Source organism: Sorex araneus, chromosome 3, assembly GCF_027595985.1.
Source record: "Sorex araneus isolate mSorAra2 chromosome 3, mSorAra2.pri, whole genome shotgun sequence".
Taxonomy (NCBI): Eukaryota; Metazoa; Chordata; class Mammalia; order Eulipotyphla; family Soricidae; genus Sorex; species Sorex araneus.
In genome coordinates, this window is record NC_073304.1 from 214,769,950 (window position 1) to 214,777,313 (window position 7,364).

A 7,364-nucleotide genomic window follows, 5' to 3' on the forward strand; every position below is an offset into this window, starting at 1 on the left:
CCACACCCGGCGCTGTCCGAAGGATACTCCCTGCTCTCTGCTGAAGGCACCAAGTGGTGCCAGAGACCCAACCTGGGTCCACCACATGCCAGGCAAGCCCTTTGTCCTCTGGTACTGTCTCCACAGCCCTTTCAACTTTTCCTTCTTCTTCTCCTTTTTTTTTTTTTAATAAGGAAGAGTCTAATAGAATATCCCGATGATTCAACTGATAGTCACTTGTTGCTTTGCAGCAGCAGAACCAAGAATCCAAGAGATGGGGGTGGTGGTGGGAGGGAGTGACTAAGGCTGCTCAGAGCTGCAATCCTCATGAGAGCAGGGATAAGACCGCTCCCCTCTGGGATGAAGGAGGGCCAGACGTGGGGATGTGGGATGGGGGGTGTGTGTGGTAGGATGGATAGGGGTAGGAGATGATGGTGTAAGGGGGTGGGGGTGGGAGTGGTGAGATGGGCAGGGGTGGGGGGTAAGGTGAGTGGGGTGGGGGGGTGAGCGGGGTGGGGGTGAGGGGTGAGTGGGGAGGGGGTGGCAGGGTGGGCAAGGGTGGGGAGTGGAAGGGGAACGAGATGGGGGTAGGGGTGGGGTGGCGGGGTGAGCAGGGGTGGGGGTGGCAGGGAAAGGGGTAGGGGTGAGGGGTGGTGGGTAGGGCGGGAGGGGGGGTGAGGGGTGGTGGGGAGAGCAAGGTGGGGGGTGAGGGGTGGTGGAGGTGGCAGGGTGGGTGGGGGTGGGCGTGGCGGGGAGAGCAAGGTGGGGGGTGAGGGGTGGTGGGGAAAGTGGGGTGGGGGTGGCGGGGTGAGGGAGGGTGTCGGGGTGGGCGGGGAGAGCGGGGGCGGGGCACGGCACAGCCACTAGACGGCGCGGTCAGTGCGCTCCACGAGCTCGCTCTTCTCCGCGGCCGTCCCGGGGTCCAGCCGGCCTGACCTCGGCAAAGGGGCTCCGGCGGCGGGAGGGCGAGGCCCGGGGGGGCAGTGGCGAGCCCGGGGCCCCACGCGGACGGCGATGACGTCGCGGCCAGGGCCGGGGGCGGCGGGGCTCGGGCCCCGCGGAGCGGCCGGCACGTCGTGACGCACGGCGGAGGCCCCGAGCCGCCGGGCCCGCAGGGGCCCCGCTCGCGGCCCGGGAGCTGCCGTCGGGCCGGCGCCGCCGTCGGCGGGCGGGGGTGGGGGTGGGGGAGCCGGCCTGCCTCGCCCGCGGCCCGCCCACGGGGCTGGGGGGCTCCAGGCACCACTCCCATCCGGGTGACCCGGGTCACCCCGGAGGGGCGGACCGCAGTGAGAACCGAAACCAGCTGCACTTCCCGCTCTGCCCAGGGCCCGAAGCGCGCCCCCCGCGGGCCGGGGCCCTCGGCGCCCTCCGTCGCTCGGGAACTCACCGGGGGCAGCAGCTGGCCGCGGCGCCACAGCAATGGGCAGCGACCGGGCCGGGGCGGGGCTCAAAACCCGCCTGGCCTCGCCCACCGCGCCGCAACGGTCAGCAGGCCCCGCCCTGGCCGCGGGGCGTGCTGGGAGTCGTAGTGTGCGGCCGGGTCCGGAGGCGCGCCCCCGCCTCCGACTCCCTCTGCATGGAGCGCCCTTCCCTCCCCGAGGGCAAACCCACAAACCCGCCCGCACTGCCGACTGCCCCCCGCACGCGTCACTCCGAGTCCCTCTGGCGTCTGTTGGAACCTGCCTCCCGCCGGTCCCAAAGGAGACCCAGAAATCTACCTGCGCGCAGGGTGCTTTGCGAGCCCCGAGCCTAGAAGTGACCCCATCGGGAATCCTGCTAAGTCAGTGCACATCGATAATCTGATCAATCTCTTAGCTTGCTTTCAGCAAGAATCCTGTTAACTTTCCGGACTTGGATTGATTGCATGTGAATTATTTTACAAGACCTTAAATCGTAGGTAATTGATAACCTAGAGGTTTATTGAATTATTTCCCTTGTAGGGAAACAATTTTTTTCTTTTGCTTCTATTTGCAATTCCTTTCAACATTTCTTTTTCTCAGACAAATTTTGTTGTTTTTTTTTGAACATCTATTTGACTGTGTCTCTGAGTGAAATAAAATTTGGACGGGGTGGGCACACTTGGTAATGCTCAGGGGTAACTCCTGGTTCTGCACTCAGAAATTGTTCCTGGAGGTGCTCAGAGAACCATTTTGAGGTTCAAGGCAAACAACCTACCCACTGTACTATCACTCCAGCCCCAATGTTTTGTTTTCTTTTGTTTCTTGAGCCACCTTGTACCTGGTGTACACCTAGCTCTACACTCAGAGACCATTCCTGGGGGCTGGAGGGGCCATATGGAATGCCAGGGATAAACTCAGGTTGGCAGTATGCAAAGCAAGTTACTCTGACCACTGTATTATCACGCCAGTCTGAGAATTTTTTTTTTTTTTTGATACACCTGGTGATGCTCAGGGCTTACTCCTGGCTCTGCACTTAGAGTTCATTCCTGGTGGGTCTCAGGGGACCATATGTGGTGCCAAGGATTGAACCCAGCTTGGGCAAGTGCAAGGCAGGCACCCTACCACTATACTATTGCTCCAATCGCAAGATAAAATGTTTTAACATCTTCACTTGTTTGGGTTTTCAGGCTATACTTGGCAGTGCTCAACACTTATTCTTGGCTCTACTCAAGTATCCCCCAGGGATCACTCATGGCAGAACACAGGGGACCAAAGGGGGTACTGTTGGGGACTGCTCAGGACCCTGAACAAAAGAGGACCCCGAAACCTTTACCCTGGACAAACCGGAAAATTCCATTACCAGCTTTGCTTGACCTGAGGCACAGGTGCCCTTGTGACAAAGGAAATAGCCAAACTCAAGAGGTAAAAGTAGCCCAGGGCAGTTAACTAAGAGACGCCATTAAGCCCCTAAAGTAGAATACCTTCCTCTACCTTGTGCCTTCCTCCTGCCAGATGCTCCTGCCAGATAAACCCTTGCCTTCCTCTCCCCACTATTTCTCAATCTACTCTTGAAGAATGTTGTAAGCCCACCTAATACACCCTGAACCTTTCCTTATTTGGTCTGAGAAGACACTTCCCTGATGATTGACAACTTATGTACCAACCCCCTGCTAAGAAAAGTATAAAACCAGCGTGGCAATTAATAAAGTTGCCCTTGATCGGCATGTGTCGTCTTGGGCCCCCTATTTATTATCCTCACTAGTTTTATTTCAGGTCAGAACCGCTCACAGAACCCACCCAATTAGGAGCGCTTTCCACTGTTGTCTCTCCGAGGGCCGGAGAGATCTCCAGGGGAATGCGCAGGGTACCAGGGATAGAATGCACGGGTGGACCACATGCAAGGCAAGTTCCCTACTCGTTATAGTATTGCTTCAGCCCTGTTCAATTTAATAACTGTACAGGGGAAAAGTTTTGCCTTTTCTTGAAAGTTCTATGAACACTTCTTTCAGTTTATAATGCATATAAATATACTTGCTGTATTTATATCTATAGATTTTTACATTTTCCCACTGACTATTAGATAAAACTTTAAAAATCAGGGGCTGGAGCGATAGTACAGCGGGTAGGGCATTTGCCTTGCATGTGGCCGACCTGGGTTCGATCCCCAGTTTCCCATATGGTCCCCTGAGCACCGCTAGGAGTAATTCCTGAGTGCAAAGCCAGGAGGAACCCCTGTGCATTGCCGGGTGTGACCCAAAAAGCAAAAAAAAAAAATTCAAACATAATTATAATCAAACATAATATATAACATAATTCTTGGTTTCTTTTTTGTTACAATAGGTGATCCTACCATATGTACATCACCATGGAAACCAAACTGCTTTGCACAGAGGATGAGCCCGAGACACTTACCTGTTACTGCACCAGCTGTCAGAGAACTTTCCCTTTTTAGTAAAGCAGTTTTTTTTTCCACACTTGGCAGTAACACCTGGCTCTGTGCTAAAGGATCACTCCTGGTGGTATTCAGGGAAGCATGTACGTGTGGTGCTGGGCATAGAACCTGGGTCTGCCTGGAACAAGGCAGCAAGGCCAACACCCTACCTGCTGTGCTATCTCTCCCACCTCAGGAAAACTTCTCTGGAACTTATTTCTCAAAATCATGTAAACCAAGAAAAGTCTAATCTGAAAATAACCACAAAGGGCTCCTTTGAGAAACACCATTCTCCCTCCAAATTCAAGAGAAGATAACAATGGAGGCTGGAGGGATAGCACAGCGGGTAGGGCGTTTGCCTTGCACGCGGCCGACCTGGGTTCGATTCTCAGCACCCCAGATGATCCCCTGAGCACCGCCAGGAGTAATTCCTGAGTGCAGAGCCAGGAGTAACCCCTGTGCATTGCCAGGTGTGACACAAAAAAGAAAAAAAAAAGATAACAAGTAAGACAAAATATAGAATCCTTTGCTCCTAGCCAAGCAAGCAGCCCCATTCCCAAGGGCTCTTGCGTCACGTACACGTCAAAACAGAACTGAGAAAACGTGCTGGGCAGCCATTTCTCCTTCTCTTTCCTCCCAAACGTTAACAAAAATGTGTGGAGGAAGGAGGTGTGGGCTCTCTGGACCCTCTGCAAGGCTCTGACCAAGCTTTGTCCATTCTCTCATCTGAAAACAAGAAAACAGCAAGTCTAAGAGCTTTTCCCCATAAAGGAGGATCCTGCTTGTGAAAGGAGAATCCTGCTTGTGACACGGCTCCCTCAGCCTGCGCTGATAAAGCCGACACACAGGACTCCAGCCAAAGCTGGGGATGTAAGACTACACTGTCTGAGTACCTTTGCCTTACTTCCACTTTCTGCCTCATTCGCAGTGTGCAGATGGAGACTTTTATTTGCGAAGGGACCTGGAAAAAAAAAAAAGAATTCCCCAAGGGACGCTGCTTTAAAGGAGCAACAGCAGTGTGTGCGCTCTCCCTCCCTCCCTTTCCTCCCCCCTCCCTCCCTCTCCTCCCCCCCCTGACGCCCCGCCCCCCCATCCCCATCTCATCAGTGACTTAGAATCCCAAACTGAGAAACAGTTTGTGTGTCAGCTGTAGAACCAAGAGCTTTTGAAGCATTTTCGTATTGTCTTACTATTTGTTTAGTCACGTGGCTTCCTTAGGAACGAAAGGAAAACAGTTTCGACCTTTTTCTTTCTGTCACACATGCTTGCTTCTGAGTTGGAGCTCAGAAGAGGGGACAGGGCCCATGCGTGCGTGCATGTCTTTATTCCAGCTCACTTCTTCAGCCGCTCATTTCCGGGCCCAGCAAGTCCCTCCGTGTCTGCCCTGCGCATCTTCCTGGTTTGCTGGCGCAAATCACCAGGCTGCTCTGATTTCCGGGCTGTCACTCTCTGGCCCTGGAGGGGCTGCTTGACGGGGTCACGGCCCACTCAGCTCCCCAGTAAGGCCAGCTCCCGGGTTTCTTCTCCCTGGGTTCTCTCCTGTCTGCGCCCCTGGAGGGACAGCGGTGCCAGGCTCTGGCCTATTAGCGCCCATTGCAGCTCCCCTCATAAATAACCGGTTGTCAAGAGGTTTTAATGGAAGCCCTCTGGAAGCTGTAAATCTCTGTGTCTCCTTCCTGCATCTTCTCCCTCATTTCCATCACAATATCACTCCGGAGGGACCTGAGACCAAAGCGAGAGCTTGGCAGAGCAGATTGGTAGGGCACTGGGGACAGGAAGCTGCCGGCTGGGGGCGGGGAGCAGAGCCGGGCCAGTTGGTTTGGGGGAAGCATCTGCCGGGTGGCCAGTGGATGGTGGTCCCCTGCCCCCCAGGGGGAGGGGCAGGATCGCCCAGGGCCAGGAGGAGACTGGAATGGCAAAGAGATTTCTGGAACAGCTGCTGACGCTGTCACCTTGGGCCTTCCGGGGTGACTGAGCTCTCTCTGGGCGGGTGCTGGCGGCTGCCTTTGTCTCCACTCTCCTGAGCAGGCCAGTGGGGGGAAAGGTACAGGGTCCACTATGAGGAGGGAAAGTCCCTTTACCAATTTTGGTCCCCAATGTCACAAGGTTTATTTCTAGGTGGCCAAGAGCAACCAGTAAGTAGTGAAGAACTCTGCAAACAACTAATGATCAAGCTTCATGGATCAGCTTAATAAGGGAGATTTAGGGCTCCAGAGACTAAAATCTGATGCGCACAATTTCAGGGAATGGCCATGTGTCCAAGGACAGACCTTGCTGCCTGAGCAACCTGGTGGGGAGAGGGGGTGTCGCCCAGCTCTGCTTCATGTGTGTAAGGGGAAGTGCAGACTGGATTCAGCGTCTGCCAGAAGGAGGTAGGTGTGTTCCTGCCTCATCTCCACTGATCACAGAATGAGGCCCTGGGCACAAGTGGCGGCACAGGACCCCCACGTGAATCTGTGAAAAGCTTCTCTGGTCCCATCCAGGAAGTGTTTCTGACTCCATCCATCCAGCACACTCCGCATTGGGGTCAGGATCCCGCCTCTGCCATCAATCCTGAGATTCTAGGTTTCTGTCTTTTCTGTTTCCCCCTCATGGGCTGGAAAAGTGTTCTGTTCCCCCAAAGAGACCCATAATCTGTGAGTCTTAACCTGGGGCTCTCCAGTCCTTTTCTACAGGGACAGCTCTGTTTCAGTAGCAAGAAATTGCGCATCTGGAACATTCTCAAGGAGGAGGAGGAAAGGCATCGGCTACAAAAATTCTTGGCTCCATCCTTAAAGAGCGTTTCCTAAAAACACTATGTTCAGGAACTTAAAATCCAGCCTTTGTTTGATCTTTCTCCAGTCCCATATTAACCAGGCTGAAACAGCTTCCACTGACAATCCTTTTCAGTCAGACCCAGAGGATTAGGGCTTTGCTGGAAATAGAAACAACTATTTTAATCCAGTCACTACAATCACTATTCCGATTCTCCACCTGTAAAAGAAAAATCAAGGTGTCCCACCACCGGAAGCCAAGATCCTTTGAGCCCGGGTGACCTCTCTAATTGGTCTAAGTGGCAGGATTGGATCATGACCTCTCATGCCTCTGAAGGGGTTACCATGATTAATTCAAATGTTAATTATAGCTTTTCCACATCCCTTTTCCTTTTTTTTTCCTTTTTGGGTCACACCCCGAGATGCTCAGGGGTTACCCCTGGCTTTGAACTCAGGAATTACTCTTGGCGGTGCTCGGGGGACTATATGGGATGCTGGGAATTGAACCCAGGTCTGCCCTGTGCGAGGCAAACGCCCTGCCTGCTGTGCTATCGTTCCAGCCCCATCCCTTTTACTTTTTTTTTCTTTTTTTGGTCACATCTGGGGATGCACAGGGGTTATTCCTGGCTCTGCACTCAGGAATTACTCCTGGAGGTGCTCAGGGGACCATATGGGATGCTGGGAATCGAACCAGGGCAAAAGCCCTACCCGCTGTGCTATCACTCCAGCCCCCCATCCCTTTTACTTTTAAGAGTTAATTTTTACCCCTTTTATTCTTTTTTTGGGGGGGGGGCCGGGGAG

General features: G+C 53.9%; 1 protein-coding gene across 1 annotated transcript in view; it reads right to left on the reverse strand.

The window, feature by feature from the left end:
• Positions 1–1,463, reverse strand: part of CALCOCO2 (calcium binding and coiled-coil domain 2) — a 34,581-nt gene extending 33,118 nt beyond the window's left edge. Inside the window, exon 1 of the mRNA XM_055133661.1 lies at positions 1,367–1,463. The gene's annotated coding sequence lies outside the window, so the exon portion shown is untranslated. The remainder of the gene's footprint in view (positions 1–1,366) is intronic.
• Between the last annotated feature and the right edge of the window lie 5,901 nt (positions 1,464–7,364).